The sequence below is a fragment of the Leptidea sinapis genome, chromosome 14 (genome assembly GCF_905404315.1).
Source record: "Leptidea sinapis chromosome 14, ilLepSina1.1, whole genome shotgun sequence".
NCBI lineage: Eukaryota > Metazoa > Arthropoda > Insecta > Lepidoptera > Pieridae > Leptidea > Leptidea sinapis.
The window spans coordinates 140,001-160,388 of NC_066278.1; the positions used below are offsets into that span (position 1 = coordinate 140,001).

The 20,388-nt window shown below is 48.2% G+C and overlaps 1 long non-coding RNA gene across 2 annotated transcripts in view; it reads left to right on the forward strand.

Annotated features, from left to right (window-relative positions):
* The window catches only part of LOC126968104 (uncharacterized), a 190,732-nt gene that overhangs the window by 12,892 nt on the left and 157,452 nt on the right, over positions 1 to 20,388 (forward strand). Inside the window, exon 2 of one of the 2 annotated variants that reach the window (XR_007730135.1) lies at positions 14,161 to 14,869. This is a non-coding gene — a long non-coding RNA (uncharacterized LOC126968104). Of the gene's footprint in view, positions 1 to 14,160; positions 15,234 to 20,388 lie in introns of both variants that reach the window. The other variant, XR_007730134.1, reaches the window with a different exon arrangement.

The window sequence follows — 20,388 nt, forward strand, 5'->3', positions numbered from 1 at the left end:
TAGGGGAGACAAAAAACCATCCTGGAGGAGTGCTATCTCGGCCACCTAAAGAGCCTCGAAAAATCAAAGGACACCAAAACGTCGCCTTAAAAGAGCCCTTTAATAGGACACAAAGCTCTAAAAAATTTACCAAAATTTGGACCATAAGCAAGCCTTTTTGCGGTTGTGAACTCTCTAGACTAAATTTGTAACACAAAAAACAACAGCAGTGATATACAGTTTTCCTACATAAAGCAACAGTGTGAAGTACAAAACACTATACAAAGTTACTTACTGCAGCCACTTTCGGAAAAAAGAAATCCTAAGAAAATTTGTTTTGACTTACATTCTAGAAAATATATTCATGTGGCATATCACTAGATGCGCGCTCAAGAGCTCCAGCGAACAGTAAAAGTCTCGTGTAATTTGGTGCATAATTGGATTTTTAAATAACAAAAAACTAACTACAAAAATTTCAAAAATTCAAAATTCATCAAAACAATCGGTAACACCGCATTTTTAAATTTATTCCATGCATAGATTAGCAAGTTTAATGTTTATTCAAAATTTTTTGCCCATAAATAAAATAGTTGTGAATTTTTGAAATTTAGGGGTGAACACGGGGCGCAGTTCCCCCTGTAGTTGGACATCTGTTTTTGTTATAAAGTGTTAAAAAGTGATTAAAATATTCTACTTAATATTTTTCAAAATTTTTACAAGCTATTTTAAAATTTTGTTTTAAATTTTTGTGTAAAATATCCAGTTTTTTTTTGTAAAAGTATTAGTCAGGGGTATAAATAAAAATAAATTATACATAAATTTAAGCTCTCCGTGAAAGTTGCTATAAAACAAGCCCAAACACGGGGCATCTCGGCCTTTTAATATAGAAGTTACCCAAACACGTTCATCTGGTCAGCCATATTGGCCGCCATATTGGAAATCTAAAAACCTGCATAACTCTGTCATCCGTGACCGTAAGGAGACGAGATTTTTTATACTATTATTCCCCCCTTTTGAGCCATTTGCTCCATAGGTTTTTAGTAGTAAAAATTCCGACGACTCTACAAGAGCCGGTACCCTCCTGGGGTACTTTCTTTTTTAGGACCGCTCTCATATTTTGTTGGAGGGGGGGGAATGGCCTCCGGTCCTCGACACTAACCTATGCGAAACATAGCGGCACTAGGCCGCTATTTCACGCCGGTATTCTGTGCGAGTGTGGTAAGTAACCCGGATGAGTCTGGCCCGATTGTGCTGACGTCATAAGACAGCAGCGTGACTCTTCCACTTTCAAAAAGCCCGTAGTCGCCTCTTACGACACCCTTGGACCTGGGACTACCCTATTCTTTTTACGCCCCGGGGCAGCACAGGGCAAAACTAACTGCTAGAATCCCAACGCACACCGCCTACTAGGTAGGTTACAGCACAACAGCTTTCGCTCCAGTCCCGGTATAGTGCGTTGGTCAGACGTAGGGGGTTACAGACAACCAATTACGACTCTTCAATTTCGCCTTTCTGTGTTCTGTGTTTCAGCTGTTCAACCTGATTCCTGCCGCCGAATTTCACCTTCGCACGACACGCCACAAGTTACGATATCATCCCCACGATCTGGATGTGTGGCGGTCCTCCACAGTGCGGTTTTCAAGGAGCTTTCTTCCTCGTACCACGAAGCTGTGGAATGAGCTTCCTTGTGCGGTGTTTCCGGGACGATACGACATGGGTACCTTCAAGAAAAGCGCGTACACCTTCCTTAAAGGCCGGCAACGCTCTTGTGATTCCTCTGGTGTTGCAGGAGAGTGTGGGCGGCGGTGATCACTTAACACCAGGTGACCCGTACGCTCGTTTGTCCTCCTATTCCATAAAAAAAAAAAAAAAAGTTAGAAAGGCAGACAGTAAGTACCGCCATCCGACGTCGGGCCGGGTGCGCTGGGGGGCTTGCCAGCCCCCCAGACCCCCCGCCCGGCGATAGCAACTATGACTCTCTTGAGATAGCCAAATGCCTCGTCATCTAATTAGTGACGCGCATGAATGGATTAACGAGATTCCCGCTGTCCCTATCTACTACTTCGTCGTCGGCTCTCGTAGCGAGCGGACGTGTTTTGTGCTCTCTGCGTTAGTCGCCGCCCAAGTTCTCGCGCTGTGTCACTATTCGCTGCTCGTTCGTCCAATCGCGTCGTGTGGGTGGAGCCTGTGTTCGACGTTCGCGAGTGTCTGTGTAGTGGGCGGAGCTAAGGTGCGTACGTGACCTGAATTAATCCGCTGTGATTTATGACGGTCATTAGTTAATTACTTTGTTTACTGTATTTCTTTTGTGTGACTTGAATTTTTTGCTATTTGATTTATTACGGTCATTAGTTAATTACTTTGTTTACTGTATTTCTTTTGTGTTAGTGTTTTGACTCATATTATTTAGTTAGCTTTTAGGAATTAGTTATTATTAGACAGTAGGTAGTTGATAGGTAATTAGGTATTAGGAAGTGTTAGGGAAGAGACAGGACTCGTAGTTAGCTTTTAGTTTTTAAACTTTATTTTTGTTTTTCTATTTATTGTTTTGTTGGTATACTAATAACAATATATACTAATAAGCTTGCTATACGAATATGGACACTTCGGAGCGCCTCCTTCGGGAGGCGGTAGAGGAGAAGAGGAGGGAGCTAGACGAGCTTGAATCGTTAGCTCTATTTACCCCAAGGAGGTCACTAGCGAGGACCCCCCCAGGGGGCTTCGGAAGTGTGGAGGAGTTGAGGGGCGCGGAGAAGCGCCCGCTTCAGTCGCCGGAGGAGCTGCAAGAGGCTCTTCGGAGGAAGTTGGAGCCCTCTACAAGCAGCAGCAATGAGGGCAGCAGCAGGGCCATGAAGGAGTGCGACACCGAGGAGCTCATTGAGTTCGCCAACTTAGCCGGTAGCGAGATCATGGCTGCGGCAACTGGGAACACAAGCAAATTGAATAAAGCGGATATTGGACATATAGGCACGCAAGTGCAACGTCTCACAGCCGTTGTCGCGACTCTGGCCGGTAGACTGGCCAAAGCGAAGGAGTGCGCACACACTGCGACATCCCGAGAACCAGACAGGAGCGAAACCAGGAGCTATGCCAGTACGCTCAGAACTGGAAGGTCAACAACGCAGCCTAAGCCACAGGGGATGGGTAGCGTACTTGCGGTGTACCCGGCGGACAACAGCGGAGTTAAGACGGCGGAGGAAACCAAGGCCGTCTTGAAGGAAGCTATAAAGCCAACATCGATGGGACTGCAGGTCGCGCGCCTGAGGAAGGTAGGGAACGCAGGCGTAGTCCTGCAAACAAGGACTAAGGAGGACGCCGAAAAAATTAAGAAGGCCATGCCCTCGACCCTGAGAGTCCAGGATGCAGGCCAAAGGACACCATTGGTGGCTATTATTAACGTCGAGGGCCACATTAAGGACGAGAAGGAGTTCCTGGGGGCGCTGAGGAAGCAGAACTTCGCGGACGTCCCGGAAAAGGAAGGATTCCCAAAAGTGGCCTTCTACAAGAAGTCAAAGGGGGGAAGTTGTACCACTGTGGTGCTAGCATGCAGCGGTACATGGAGGGACCGCCTTATGTCCAGGGAGCGGGTATACCTTGAATGGGAGAGGTACCTGGTGCGCGACTTCCTGGAAGTGACGTGCTGCATGAAGTGCCAGTGGTACGGGCACTCTGCAAAACACTGCAAGGCTGAGGAGGAGACCTGTAGCAAGTGCGGTACAGCTGGGCATGGCCACAAGGACTGTAAGTCTACGAAGTCACGGTGCGCCACCTGCGCGAAGGCCGGGAAGCAGTCGGAAGACCATAAGACGGCAGCACCTACTTGTCCAGCGCGGATAGCGGCGCAGAAGAGGGCTGCCGAACGCACAGACTATGGCTCATAAGAATGAACACATGTACGTCGGGCAGATAAACCTTCAAGGAGCGCTCACGGCAACAGCGGAACTCCCGGGAATCGCCCAAAGGCTGGGTCTCGGTATCGTTCTTGTCCAAGAACAGTATGCGAGGGCCCAGCTGCCGGGGCTGCTGCAGTGCACGGAAGATTCAAAGGCAGGAATATACGTAAATAGCACCAAGATCTCCGGAATGATCCTGCCTCAACTATCGACGTCGCACTGCCTCGTGGCACACTTCCGGGGGGATGGCGGCGATCTGTATATGGTGTCGGCATACTTCCAGTACTGCGAGAACATAGAGACCCATATACACCACTTGGACCGCGTACTGGAAGCACTCCAGGGAAAACCAATTGTCATCGGGGCCGACACCAACACCCACTCGCCGCTCTGGCACAGCCGCCGCGAGCAATATGAGGGAAGAGGTGCGGAGGTAAACAGAAGAAGGTTGGCGATGGAGAGCTTTATACATTCGAAGGGGCTCCTTGTGCACAATAAGGAGGGGGAACCGTTCACATTTAACACGATCAACGGTTCCTCTAACATCGATGTTACTATAACAACCAGAGGAGTCCCTGTACGCCAATGGAGAGTTCGGGAGGAAGTAAGCAGCAGCGACCACCAACTTATCACGTTCTCCATCGTCAAGAATAGCCCATCAGCCGCACGGTACCAGGGAGAGCAAGAACCAGGAGGGGAACCAACGAGATACCGGGATCGAAGGGTAGATTGGGACCGGTTCTGTACCACACTCTCGTGGCGAGCAGGCAGACTCGACTGCCGAAAGCCGGCACAACACGTGTGCAAACAGTTCGCTGATATGCTGAGTCGTACAGCTGGGGAGTGCCTAGGTTTCGCCAAGGGGAAAGACCGGGTGCAGGGGTATGAATGGTGGTCAAGGAAACTTGACTTCCTTCGTAGGGAGCACAACCGGATGCGTCGGGAATGGCAACAGTCTCGGCGCGCGGGCGGACTGGCAGAAGAAATCTGCAGAACGCGCTTCCATCGTGCACGTGCGTTCTATAGGAGATCCATGCGGGAAGCGGAGACCAACCACTTCTCGCGTCTTGCTGACAGTGGGAATGACGATCCATGGGGTATGGCATACCGTGCTGCTACAGGCAGGGTGCGCCCGCCTCAGAACGTCATAAACGGTTTGAAGCTTGCGCAGGGATTCGCTGACGACATCCGCGGCGCCATGGGTGGGATACTGGCAGTGATGTGTCCGGACGACGACCGGGCGACCGACTCGGCGTACCATATGCAGGTTCGCCTGGCGGCGGCCTGTTTACCCAGCGGGCAGAAGGTAAGTCCCCCTACCAGAGAGCAAATAGGCACGATAATTCGCAACCTGCCGGACAAAGCTCCAGGAATTGATGGTGTCACCGCACGTATAGTTAAAGCAGCGTGGAAGGTGGCCGCATGTGAGATGACGTTAATGTACGGGAAATGTATAGATGAGGGTGTGTTCCCTGATGTATGGAAAGAAGGCCGATTAATAGTACTGCCAAAGGGTGATGGGAAGGCGACTGACCCAAAGGCGTATAGACCTATCACCCTCTTGCCAGTACTAGGGAAAATATTAGAGCAATTGATATGCGAATGTACTCCGGGTCTGTACAGTCGTATATCAGCCCGTCAACACGGATTCATGAAAGGGAGGTCTACAATAACAGCGCTTAGCACTATAATGGATTTAGTGACCACCAGCTCTTACAAATATGTTCAAGCGATAACTCTGGACATATCAGGGGCGTTTGACAACGCGTGGTGGCCTATGGTCCTGCTTAAATACAAGCAGGGCGGCTGCCCTCCCAACATCTACAGGTGCCTCTGCTCTTACTTTCTGAATAGGCGGGTGGGTATGTTCGCAGGAGGAGAGGTCGTATGGAAACTTTCCACAATGGGGTGCCCACAGGGATCCGTATTAGGTCCCACACTGTGGAATATACTGTTGAACGACCTTTTGGAGCTGAGCGTACCACAAGGGGTCAGGATGATAGCATACGCGGACGACGTAACGCTACTCATCGAAGGAAACTCAAGGGCTGTTATCGAGACCAATGCCGCGGTGGCGCTCGAGAGAATCTCGGAATGGGGAGTTAGGAATAGACTCCGGTTTTCGTCGGTGAAAACCAAGTCTATAACCTTGAAGGGCTCTCTCGGGCGACCCCCGGTCATTAGAATGGGAGGAGATTCTCTTCGTGCGGTTGAATCAGTTAAAATCTTAGGCATAACGATTGATGGAAAGGGGTCATTTGCCGATCACGCCTTGGATATCGGAGAGCGAGCCGCGAGGTGCTTCGGGAAGATGGCAAGGGTATCTTCAACTTCTTGGGGCATACGATACAAGGCACTTAAGATCTTGTACAGGGGGACGTACGTTGCAACCATTACATACGCGGCGAGCATCTGGTATCACAGGTCGCTCCTGTATGTGGTGTCCAGCCGGTTGCTCAGAACACAGCGAACATCGTTGGTGCTTCTCACCAAGGCGTACCGCTCAACAAGTACGGCCGCACTGCCAGTACTAGCTGGGGTACTTCCAGCCGATCTGGAAGTTTATCGCGCGGGCAAGATAGAAGCGACGAAGGGTGACAGGGTAAAAAAGGAGCTCGCGGTATTGAAAAAGGACATCCATTCCGAAGTGGTAAACATGTGGCAGCAGCGCTGGGATCGTGAGGAAAGAGGTGGAGATCTCAGACGCTTCTTCCCATGTGTCGGGGAAAGACTCCTAGCGGCGTGGGTGCAGCCCGACCACTACACGTCGCAGCTGTTGACGGGTCATGGGAATTTCAACGGCCGGCTTAGAGACTTGGGGCTTAAGGGGGACGGCACTTGTCCATGTGGCGTGACGGATGAGTACCGCGACCACGTGCTGTGGGAATGCAGCTTGTACGATGAAGCTAGAGGCGAACTATTGAACCATCTGGAGAGGAAGAATCCGGGACCAATTTATCACGGAGACCTAGTGTCCTCAGAGGAGAACTTCTCGCGGTTAGTAAGATTTGCCACAAGTTGGTACCGTGACAGGAGAGTGATGGAGGGGTAAACCAGGATGGTAACGAAGACGCAGAAAGGAAGATTTAGAGAAGAGAAGAAGATGAAGAAGGAGTGCCCGACGACGAAGCCATAGCTGTGGTCGGCCGCCCCCAGAAAGGGGGAGAGGGCCATCTAGGGACGCAAAAAAAAATGAGAACTTTTAGGGAGTCAAGAAATGTACTGGACCTGAATATCCGGACCGGTACATCTCCCGCTGTTTCGGTCGGAACCTAGGTCTTGATGACCGAAAGGTCGGTAAGACCATGGGAAGGAGGTGGGTTATGTCCCTATCTACTCACTAGTACCTTGAGGGAAAGTTGGAACCAGGCGCGATGTATGTTGTCACGTCTGTTAGTGGACAGTCGGTATAGGGTGTTCAGCTGTACTTCAGGGTGCTCGCCCAAAAAAGTTGGCCAAGTAGCCACCTCATCTCGGTTATCCGAGCAACGGGCGCGGTGGCGTTCAATTGACCTGAAGAAGATGGTTCCGAAAGGTTCCTCGGCGGTTACCCGTCAAACGTGGTGGAGGTAGCTCTACCGACACGGGGGCTATGGGGGAGGGGAGCTCACTGGGTATCAGTTCCCCTCCATTGGTGTCGGACTCATAGTGGCTTGGCGCAAACGGGATGTAGATCTTTATAACCGAAAGGTTGACAAGTCCTTGGGAAGGGGAGTGTCCCTATCTACTATCTAGCGAAACCACAGCCAAGGGAACGGGCTTGGGAGAATCAGCGGTGAAAGAAGACCCTGTTGAGCTTGACTCTAGTCTGATATGTGTAGACATGAGAGGTGTAGCATAAGTGGGAGATCGTTCGCGGTCGTTGCTGAAAAACCACTACTTTCATTGTTTCATTACTTACTCGGTTGGCCGGAAGCGGTGCGCGGTCGATAATATCGGCGGGCGTACGGTGTTTCGTTCCAAGCGTGCAGAGTGGCGACGTAGCGGCAACGCTCGTCGCCGTACAACTCCCGCGTGATCCGGTTCGAGGACACTGCCAGGCGGGGAGTTTGACTGGGGCGGTACATCTGTCAAAGAATAACGCAGGTGTCCTAAGACCAGCTCAGCGAGGACAGAAACCTCGCGTGGAGCAAAAGGGCAAAAGCTGGCTTGATCCAGATGTTCAGTACGCATAGGGACTGCGAAAGCAGTGCCTATCGATCCTTTAGTATAAAGAGTTTTTAGCTAGAGGTGCCAGAAAAGTTAGTCAGGGATAACTGGCTTGTGGCGGCCAAGCGTTCATAGCGACGTTGCTTTTTGATCATTCGATGTCGGCTCTTCCTATCATTGCGAAGCAAAATTCGCCAAGCGTTGGGTTGTTCACCCATCAAAAGGGAACGTGAGCTGGGTTTAGACCGTCGTGAGACAGGTTAGTTTTACCTTCCTGATGGCGTGTCGTTGCGATAATAATACTGCTCAGTACGAGAGGAACCGCAGTTTCGGACATTTGGTTCATGCACTCGGCCGAGCGGCCGGTAGTGCGAAGTTACCATCCGCGGGATTATGCCTGATTGCCTCTAAGGCCGAAGCCAGCCTAGCCGAGTCCGGCAAGGATATACTCACCGTGGAGCCCCGAGTGTCGGAAGGCTCTAAACAATGTGACTTTACTAGTCGCGTTTTATTCGTAAGACGCGACGTCGAAGCCCATTTGGAACGCGACGAACGGTGCGAGCGGTATTAACACGTGCACCACGGCGTCGAAGTTTCGAATTTACCTCAGTTCGATATCGGGGCTCGGAATAGTCTGTAGACGAATTACGTCCCTGGCGGGGTGTTGTGCTCGGTAGAGCAGCGTCGTGCTGCGATCTGTTGAGACTCAGCCCCACGCCAGGTGATTCGTCCGAGGACGCATCGTCGCCGAGCAGAGTTGTGTGTGTGCAAACGAACAACAGCCAACATAATATTATAATAACATAATAATATAATATTATCATGATATTTCGTCGTAACAGACGCGTCACGCGATTTCTCATGATTATAAAATTTTACAATATATTATTATTAGTTATATTTATATTATATATAACGAGTACGATCATTTTCAGGTTATTATGTCGAGTTGAGTGTTGTGATAATAAGTGTACATCGCCATCGGCGGCGGCGGCGGCGGCGGCTCCGATCGTGTTGGGCGCGCTGCGCAAATTCCAAAAGCGAGCACGATCGGCCCCAAAAGCGAGTACGGTCGGCCCCAATAGCGGGTACGGTCGATTCCTCAATAGCGAGTACCGCCTAGCGCGAGGAGCGCGGCGCTCCCTGCTGGTCTCCCCGGACGGATATCTCACTTACTTGAATGGAGGACCGAATAGCGAATTGACAAAAACAAAACTATAATCTAATGCACAGGAACAGGAACTATATTATACATAGATAATTCGTCGCTTGATGAATTAAGCTAAATTAAGAATTTATAACAATTATTCTTGTTTTAACTTTGTGACGTTGTAACTTTTAACATAAGACTAACCACTGGGCTATATGAGTCGTCAAATTAACAAGATATTAACACAAATTATAAAAAACGTACCGATACTTTTTTTCCTACGAGCCACCGTTTCTGAAATAATAACTATTCAAAAACTTATAAAAACTCGCTAAGTACACTACCTCATAGGTGGCGTGGAAACAAACTTTTTGAATCTAATACTAAGTATTGATGCATTTTTAATGGATAATTTTACGATCTACAATTTTTGTCCGAGATACTTTTATGATAAAACTTACCTACCGTTTTGCTGAAAATCGCGAAAAACGAATGTGAGTAAGTAAGTAAGTAAGTAAGAAAGAATTTTGATTTGATTTGAAATATATTTTTATTTATTTGGTTTCGGAGGGAAAATGAAATGTACATGTCGCGCGTTTATAACTGAAAATGATCGTACTCGTTATAAAAAAAAAAAAAAATAAATAAAAGAGCGATTTTTTCTTCGAAGCCGCAATGCATATTTAATATTATGTAATTTATAAATAGTAAAATCAAATCAAAATCACTTTATTCACATATCAGAGTTTACACGTTCATATCGTTCGCGTTCTCTGTGCTGTTAGCAGCCCTGGCTTTCACAGCGAAGTAGGACGTGGGCCGTGGAGGCCGCAAAGACTACGCAACAACAGTCGCGGGGCGTCTCCTAAGGAGACTCGAACCTCAGACCGGCTGTGTGCTTGTGGGAAGGAGAGAGAATGAAAATGAAAATGAAGATGAAAAGATAAGAAGAACACACTCGCCGGCGAATGTGGTGATGTTTAGTGTAATGTATGTAAGTGTGTGTGTATGTGTTTATGATTGCAAGTATGTATGTTTGTATGTGTGTAAGTAGTGTTAATGTTAGTGTGCATGTATGTTTGTGTTTGTGTCTGTTTGTGGAGTGTGTTTGTGGTTGTGTAAGTGGTGTATGTCAGTCCGTCAGTCAGTCCGTGTGTTAGTGAGTGTAGTGAAACTATTACAGGACGAGGACTAACGTCTCGTCGGGTATCAAAACAATGTGTGGTGTATCTAGGGTGCGGGCCGCTGGCCATCGTCAGAGTGACGATGGTTTGCGGTGGTTGACCGCGCCTACGCCTGTGAAGGCGGTGTGTGCGTGTCTGTGTCGGTGTTTTTGTGGGTGTCGCGTTCGCGATGGTGATGTCGTCATCCGGGTCTACCGTTACGTGTCTGGGACGTCTTATTGGGTTGAGACTATGGTGAAGGGGGGTGTACCCGCATGCCTTCCTAACCAAGATGTTGGGATGGTTAGGCGCCTTGTCAAAGAAGCGTCGCGAGATCTCTTTAAAGTGTTGAGCTATCGTCGGAAGCTCTAGGTCGCGGTGAAGGTCAACGTTTCGGACGAACCACGGGGCTCCGGTTGCCATGCGCGTGAATTTATTTTGAACTTCTTGCAAACGACGTAAGTAGCTCGGTCGGGTGTGCGCGAAAACGACGCTTGCGTATGACAGTATGGGCCGTACGATGGTTTTGTACAGCGTCACTTTGTGTTTGAGCGGAAGTTTGCTTCGCCCACACACAAGTGGATAAAGGCGACTGAGGACAAATCGGGCTCTATTGCATACCGTATCAATATGTTTCTTGAAGTTCATATTGCTGTTGAACGTGACTCCTAAGTATTTGTAATCCTTCACCCACGGTATGGGTGTTTCATACAATTTAATGACGTCGGTCAGTCGTTTCTTAGCGCGGATGCTATTCGCGTTACCGAAGAGTACCGCTGCACTCTTGGTGGGGTTCACTTCAATCCGCCATTTTCTGAACCAGTTGCCTAGTTCATCGACGGCGGCTTGAAGCACTTTAATGTTCCTGCTCAAGGTTGAGCGGTTCAATAGAGCGCAGCCAAAGTAGAGTGCCGTATCGTCAGCGTACTGAGCGAGCTGGACACTCGAAAACTTGGGAATGTCGCTCGTGAAGAGCGAGAAAAGAGTGGGAGAGAGGACTGAACCCTGTGGCACGCCAGACCTGATGGGTCTGGGTGAGGATAGGGTGCCCTCTACTCGATATCGGAAGGAGCGATCAGTAAGGTAGGCTCGTATGATGCGCACGAGCCTGTCTGGCACTCCCAGTTGATACAGCTTGAATACTAAGCCGTTGTGCCATACCTTGTCGAATGCCTTCGCGACATCAAAAAACACGGCTGCCGTGGTAGCGTGAAGTTGACGCCGTACGAGAATGTACTCGGTGAGTCGGTGAGCCTGCTGGGGACACGAGTGAGCGGTTCTGAATCCGAACTGTATGTCGGGTATCAGGTTGAGCTCCGCGATGTAATGATTAAGACGCGCGAGAATTAATCGTAAAGTTTCCCGATCGAGTTAATTAAGCTAATAGGCCTATAGCTACTCGGATAAGCTTTAGGTTTATTGGGTTTTGGGATACCGATAACAATGGAATCTTTCCATTGTTCGGGGAACGCGCTATTAGACAATAGAATATTAAAAATGGTAACCAATAAAGCAATAAGAGTCGAGGGTAGGATTTTAAGAATCCTATTGTTTATAGTGTCGGGCCCCGGGGCCTTCTTGGAGTGAAGCTCCTTAATGATTAACTTCACCTCTTCGTAAGAGGTGGGTTTTATTACATCGCCTGAAGGGCTCAGAGCGGAGCGACGTTCAACTTCACGATCAACTTCGTCAACGTGTGTCGGGTTGGCTGCTGCATTTGGAGAGCACTGACTCTCGAGACTATCTGCGAGGCATTCAGCCTTCTCATCGTCATCGAGCGCCGGCTGCAGTCCCGGTCTGTCCAAAGGAGGCATGACAGTGGGCGGCTCCTGTTTGAACGCGCGAGGCAGCTTCCAGAAAGCCACATGTGATGGCTTAAGGTTGCCGAGCAAGCGGTCCCAACGTTCGCCGCGGAGTTCCGCGATACGTTCCCGTACCACCCGCTGTAGGTAGTGGAGGTGGCGCCTATTCTCAACCGACGGATACCTGTCGTAAAGTCTAGTGGCTCTGTGCTTCTGTGTGAGTAAGTTCCTGACCTCTGGAGGCAGGTTTAGGCGATGCGGTTGCATCGTCGGAACCTGCCTGGAGCAGGCCTTGATCCTATTCTGTATGTGTGACGTCACATGAGAGATAGCACTGTGAGCCGTGACGACCGAGTCGATGACGTCCGGTATAAGGTCAAGGTCGTCGGACTTGATAGACTCGAGATCCTTTTCCAGCCGTTGCCAGTCGATCACTGTTTTCGTCGGTGGTTGAAAGTTGACCGGTGGGCCTAGATTTAGGACGACGGGCCGGTGGTCTGACTCTAATTCGTGAAAAACCTCGATTGAATTTACATTGAGCGTTACGTTCTTAAGTAGCGCAACGTCTAGAATGTCGGGTCGGTGCGCGACGTTATCCGGATAATGTGTTGGTTCGTCGGGTGCTATTACTGAAAAATTCAGCGTGTCTGTCAGCGAATCTAATAAGATTCCGTTTCTATTTGTGGCTCTACTGTTCCAGCTGGAGTGTTTGGCGTTAAGATCGCCACCCACTATGACTGCAGCCCCGTGGCCGAGTAATGCTTCTATATCTGTGTATAATACTTTTTTGTTGGGCGGAAGATAAGCTGAAATAACAGTGATCGGCTGGTGATTCGCCATACTGACCCGGATGGCAGAGGCCTCGATGTTAGTGAGGACCGGAGGATCTATAGGTATACAGTGTAGAGACCTTTTAAAATAAATGAGGGTGCCGCCCATACGGGTGGTGCGATCATTCCTGACTAAGTTATAATAAGCGATACGCGGATCGCGTATACGTGGTGTTAGAAATGTCTCTTGCACTAAGAATAGGTCTAATTGATGTTCGTGAGCGAACTCCTTCACCAAGTCTAGTTGAGGCTTAAGGCCTTGGGCGTTAAAATACGCTATACGGAGCGTATGTGATTTAACCCGTCCGCTTACGTAATTAGGCATCGCGAATGTTTTTATACTTTCGCCCTATATCGGTGAGGGCACTGAATATTTTGCCGTTGTCTGCCATAACTTGCAGGAGCGACGGCGGGTCGTCCCGGACAGCATCGAGCCTGCTGGCCAGGGCTGTGATTTCATCAATGTCGAACAGCTCTGACAGTTCGAACATGAAGGCAAAGGTGCTGCTCAACGAACGGAGAGATTCATCGTCACTCCGGGGCGTACGGCGGCGTGCCGCGATGTGCGCGAGACTCGTGCTCGCATTCACCGGTCGCCGCCGTTGACGCACCCGGACGGCGTGCACTTCTCTCTTAGTACACATTATGCATCGCGACCCGTTCTTCTGTTCGGCCTGAGCGTTGTCCGGGAGCCGGGCGCCTGCGCGTTCACGCGCACAGCCGTCCGACCGTGACGATCGCCGGCCGGCGGCGGACGGTACTTGTCATGAAACGCGCATGCGTCTCCATCCGGGGACGCGACCGGCCCGACGCGAGCGAGAGTCGTCGTCGACATCCTGCCCTTGTGCGTGTGCTGACACGACGCCGCTGTCGTCGCAGCTGTGTAGTCTCGGACTGTGCGCGTATAAGTCGGCGATGTTACTGTTTCGGGCACTCGCAGGACCCGTCTTGAAACACGGACCAAGGAGTCTAGCATGTGTGCGAGTCATTGAGTTATGAATTCAAACAGACAAAACTGAAAGGCGCAACGAAAGTGAAGGCGCGCGCTTGTCGCGCGCTCAGGAATGATGGAGCGTCGGTCGTCAAAAATCGATCTCTCGCACTCCCGAGGCGTCTCGTTTCCAATCAGCGAATGCGGGCGCGCTCTGAGCACAGATGCTGGGACCCGAAAGATGGTGAACTATGCCTGATCAGGTCGAAGTCAGGGGAAACCCTGAGGGAGGACCGTAGCGATTCTGATGTGCAAATCGATCGTCGGAACTGGGTATAGGGGCGAAAGACTAATCGAACCATCTAGTAGCTGGTTCCGTCCGAAGTTTCCCTCAGGATAGCTGGCGTCGACTCGTAACAGTCTCATCCGGTAAAGCGAATGATTAGAGGCATTGGGGCCGAAACGACCTCAACCTATTCTCGAACTTTAAATGGGTGAGAACTCCGGCTTACTCGAACGATGAAGCCGGAGATCTGATGACGGTGCTAAGTGGGCCAATTTTGGTAAGCAGAACTGGCGCTGTGGGATGAACCAAACGTAGTGTGAAGGGGCCTAAAAAACGCTCATGGGACACCATGAAAGGCGTTGGTCGCTCATGACAGCAGGACGGTGGCCATGGAAGTCGGAATCCGCTAAGGAGTGTGCAACGACTCACCTGCCGAAGCGACCAGCCCTGAAAATGGATGGCTCTGAAGCGTTTTGCCTATACACTACCGTTACCGGCAATCGGCGCGTGCGTGTCAAAGCGCACGCGTATTATGCCGTAACGAGTAGGACGTGCGCGGCGGAGTGCGCAGAAGGGTCTGGGCGTGAGCCCGCCTGGAGCCTCCGTCGGTGCAGATCTTGGTGGTAGTAGCAAATACTCCAGCGAGGCCCTGGAGGACTGACGTGGAGAAGGGTTTCGCGTGAACAGTAGTTGCCCGCGAGTCAGTCGATCCTAAGCTCAAGGAGAGATCTTATGTCGATGCGGCGTGTTTATATATATTTTGTGTATATGATAAATAACGTCCTTTGAGCGAAAGGGAATCCGGTTCCTATTCCGGAACCCGGCAGCGGAACCGTTTCAATAATCGTTCTCTCGTTTCTCAAGCGAGTGTTCGACGGGGTAACCCAAAGTGGCCTGAAGACGCCGCCGAGTGGTCCGGGAAGAGTTTTCTTTTCTGCCTGAGCGTTCGAGTTCCATGGAATCCTATAGAAGGGAGATATGGTTCGGAACGCGAAGAGCACCGCGTTTGCGGCGGTGTCCGGATACTCTCTGCGGACCTTGAAAATTCAGGTGAGGGATGTACGTGGAGATGTCGCGCCGGCTCGTACCCATATCCGCAGCAGGTCTCCAAGGTGAAGAGCCTCTAGTCGATAGAATAATGTAGGTAAGGGAAGTCGGCAAATTGGATCCGTCGGACACAACGACTTCAACCTAACCTAATCTAACCTAACCTAACCCCTCCTCCGCTGCCCTCCGCAGAAGCGAGAACACGTGTACAAGTGAGCTCCGTGTAAAATTTGTAAAAATTTGTTGTATTAAATATTTAAAAAATTCTTAAAAGTGGTAAAAGTTTCACCAATACACAAGTGTTATACATTGAAAGGTGCGTAATTGTGCGCTCTATAAGAAAGTGTAAACCCCATTTCTTAAATACAATTTTTGAAAGTACAAAGTGAGAATAAGTGCCTAAAGTGAAAAAGTAAAAACTTTAAAAAATTACGCTGCGCAAATATGCGCTGTAAGGTGCTAGTTTCTTAGTGTTCCCGGATGCGTCTCACCGTGTTCTATCCTGCTGTGTAAGTTTTTGAATTTTTCCCCCTATTTTTCTTGGAGAAAAATCCAAAAAAACAAGTTTTGCGTTTCCACGAGGTCGTGGATCCGCGTGTTTTGGACTACATCTATTTACCCTAAAAGACGAACTGTAAGAAGAGAAGATACCCGCCGTTTTGAAAATTGAAAAATTATAATTAGATCAAGAGTTATAAATTTTTGAAATTTGTACGAAATTTCAAAAATTCATAGTAAATCCAAACGATCTTTGACCCCCCTTTTTCTTTTCAGTTTTAAATAAAGCTCTATTAACTCTATTAACCTACCAAATTTTTGAAATTTCGGGGTGCACACGAGGGGGTAGAAATAAGGATGGTATATTAATGAAATTATTTTTAAAAATTAGATTAATATTAGCGTATCATACTCAAATTTTTTTAAAATGTTTACTAGGTACTTTTGTTTTTATTAATTTTGTAGTTGTAAAATAATTGATTTTTTTGAGATTAAAAATCAGGGCACAGAGGAAAACCTTAAATTTGTATATATGTGTTCTGGTCTCTAACAGACCTACAAAACAAGCCCAAACTCGGCCAAATTCGCCCAACGGGGGGAAAAGTTAAGAAAAATACAGACAAGGTCCGCCATATTGGCCGCCATTTTGAATTTTTTTAAATACTTATTACTTTGTAACCAGTGATCGTACGGAGGTGGGATTTTCTGTATCAACTTTCCTCTTACCTTCTCTATATGCTTCATAGGGTAATTTTACAAAAAAATTGATAGCTCTACCAGGTAGAGGTAACATTATAGAAGTGTAGAGCTAGTCGAGCCAAGCTCAAAGACTCGTCGCACGACCTCCTGCGACGTCTGGAACGCGACTTACGAGCAAAATTGACAAGTGGCCGCCATATTGGCCGCCATCTTGGAAATATAAAAATCGTTGTAGGTCGGCTTCTAGGCGTCGTAGAGGGACGCGGTCTTCACCATTGGACTCGGCGAAGGCTAGTCTACATTGTGAGAGGGTCTATACAAACATTCATCAAGCTTAATAAATTTTTATTCTTTACTAAGATAGAGTGCTGACTCCTTGTTTTATTATATTGATCATCGGCCTATTAACCGATTTTAGAACATAAGATACCAGCCCTATGTAGAGCTGAAATTTGCTCTCCCACTTATCTTCGTCTTTGTATATCATAAATTTTATTTTATTCTTGTAGTAGTTTTTAGAAATATAGTATGCGACTGCATTTGGTCATGTAGATTATATTTTTTTGTGTACTTAATTTAACTAATCGATAATTATTTTACTTAATTGACAATCAAAGGTTAAACGGACACAAGTAGAGCGGATCTCTACTTCTTGTATTTCCTTCTATATTTTCGCAGTTTTTTTTTGGTTTTTTCTTCTATACGTGTACTGGGTTTTTTGAGCAGTACACCTAGGCTAGTTTCCTTTACACTTTTTAATTGACATTGTGACAGTTCTTTTGAACTTAATAAAAATTTAACGATGCTCTCCCCATCGCAGCCAATGTTCGCCATTACTCATACACCGAATAAGAAAATGGCAGACAAGACTATATCCCCGAATGTGACAGAGAGGACAGGATCATGCTCTGGAAACCAGACCACAGCCTCCAAGGTGAGGCGCAGTATAGGTGAGTGGGAATGTGGGAAGATCGATCCCAAGCCATGTTTGACGACCACCCACCCGCATATTTTAAATATCTCGCCACCCGGCAAGACAGCTCCAATAACAGCACCTCTGCCAAAGCCAAAGTTGACAACCCCACGAGTCTCGAAGGATGAGGTGCGCAAAACGTCGGCGGAGGGACTAGCTAGTTCACCGAAGCCTGCCACTCAGATAACCAAACCCATTGACAGGGTGCATCAAGGCCGTGTATGGCTTCAAAGGGCGAAGGCTCATATAAATGACTCTCGCAATATGAGAACAGACATAAAGACCGGTATCATTCTGGCAGTGGAGAACTTGTACCAACTCTTAAAGGAGGAAGCTGCAGAAGTGGCATCGGGGAAAAAAATGATCCCAACTACAAAGCAACAGGAGAACAAGGAAAGGGATATAGATAGGATAGTCGGGGAAATAGAAACAGAAAGAAAAAAATCAAACCACCAACATGAGGAGCTTATTAAGCTTATTAAGGAACAGGGTGAAAAGATAGACCGCAATAATAAAGAGTTGGAAATGGTAAAGGAAAAGTTAGGCACATGCCAAATGGCAACCCTACAATCGTTTACGTATGCTAGTGTTACAGCCGAGCATAATAAAAGGAAAGCGTACGATCGGAGCTCTTTACACTCCATCGTCATAACGTCTAAAAATGAGGCCGAGAATAGTGACGAAATACTAAAACAAGTCCGGCAAGCTGTTAACGCTAAAGACGGATGGGTGGCCGTTGAAAGGGTTAGGAGGGTAAAAGACAAAAAAGTCATCATAGGATGCAGAACCCCGGAGGAACGGCAGAGAGTGCAAGAAAGGCTCAAGAGCGCAGATGATCGGCTCCTTGTCGAGGAGATGAAGAACCAAGACCCCATGCTGGTTTTAAAAAATGTGCTGTCATACAACAGCAACGGTGACATCATCATCGCTTTGAGAAACCAAAATGTGGGGGTTTTTCAGGACCTTGACAAGAAGGAAAATAGAGTCGAATTCAAGTTCAGAAAAAAGGCAAGAAATCCGCTAATGAGTGACGTCGTCCTAAGGGTCTCACCACAGATATACAACCGAATGATGAGTAGCGGCACTGTCCATATCGATATGCAGAGGATAAAAGTTGATGATCAATCCCCCCTGGTCCAGTGCTCAATGTGCTTAGCATATGGTCATGGTAGGAGGTTTTGCAAGGAGACCGTGCCAAAATGCAGCCACTGTGGAGGACTGCACCTGCGATCAGAGTGTGCAGATTGGTTGGCATCAATAGCACCAACATGCTGCAATTGTACAGCAGCACGTGTTGACAGCCCCACAGATCATAACGCGTTTAGTTCAGAGTGCCCAGTACGTAGGAGGTGGGAAGCACTGGCTAGAGCAAAGGAGGCGTGTTGCTAAGGTCAACACAAGGAGTTACAAGACAGACAATCCCACCATCAGTTATAGCGTTGCACAAGCAAACCTCCAAAGGAAGGCACTGGCGACCACATAACTAATGATTGGAGCCAGTGAGAGAAAACTTGCATTTCCATTGCTCCAGGAGCCGTACGTGGGCGGGGTACGAAGGATGAAAGACTACCGTGGGGCAAGGCTCTATCAAAATACAGTAATTGGAGATGGAACGGTGAAGGCGGCAATTGCTGTCTTTGATGACAGCCTTGACGTCATTCTGTGCCCGAAGCTCACCAACAACAATATTGTTGTGGTGAAGATACGAACAGTGGCCTGGGAGATTGCAGTGGTGTCCTTTTACTTTGAGCCGGATCAGCCCATAGAGCCATATTTGGAGCAACTGCGGACCATTAGAGATAAACTAGGCTCTACAAAATTATTGATAGGTGACGACAGCAACGCGAAGAGTACCTGGTGGGGTAGCAACGTAGAGGACCATAGAGGGAAGGAACTGTCTGGGACACTGGCAGAGTCAGGGTTTCAGGTGCTGAACCATGGCGATACGCCTACTTTCGATACAGTAAGAGAGGGAAGAACATATGCCAGTCACGTTGATATAACTGCATGTCCCATGGACCAACTAGACATAGTAGAGGACTGGAGGGTAGACCAGACTATATCGAGCTCGGACCACAATGCAATATTATTTAGGATCTGTCTCCGCAAAAGTAGAGGCCTCAGAAGGGAGAGGACCACTAGACTTTATAACACCAAAAAGGCAAACTGGGAACTATTTAACTCCAAACTTTCAGAATTAAAATCCCAACATAATATTAACGCAGATGCTATAGAGGAGTTAAAAAATAAAATTGATTTAGAAAACAGCTGCATGTAAAGAAAGCATGCCAGTCAAAAAGAGTACCGAGGTACTGAAAGTCCCGTGGTGGAATGATGAGCTCGCGAGGCTTAAAAGAAGTGTGGCTACCTTTAGGCGAAAAATAAAGAACGCAGCACCGCAGCGTAGAGAAACGGCAGTAGCACGGTATTTAGAAAAGAAGGAAGCCTATGAGCGTGAAGCTAAGAATGCCCAAACAGCAAGTTGGACAAAGTTCTGCACAACACAAGATCGGGAGGGACTCTGGGAAGGGATATATAGAGTCATCAGAAGGACCACCACGAGACAAGAAGACTTAACCCTAACCAAAGATGGTATATTCTTGAACCCGAAAGAATCGGCAAACCTACTAGCAGAGACGTTCTACCCCTACTTGATGGAGTTGGATAACGAGGAGCATCGCCGGATCAGAGAAGCAGCAAAGCGGGTAAACGACTGGAGACATGATGAAATTTGGAGACAAGATGAAACCCACCATTTACACAGCAGGAGCTAAAGATCGCGATGGGCAGTTTTAACCCTAAAAAGGCCCCGGGAGCGGACAGCTTCACAGCAGACATCTGCAGTCGAGCGATCTACCAGGATCTTGCCTTAGCCAACAAGTGCCGTAAGATGGGGCACTTTCCTGACATATGGAAGGAAGCCACGGTGGTGGTATTAAGAAAACCGGGCAAGGAGGACTATACGAACCCCAAAGCTTATAAACCAAT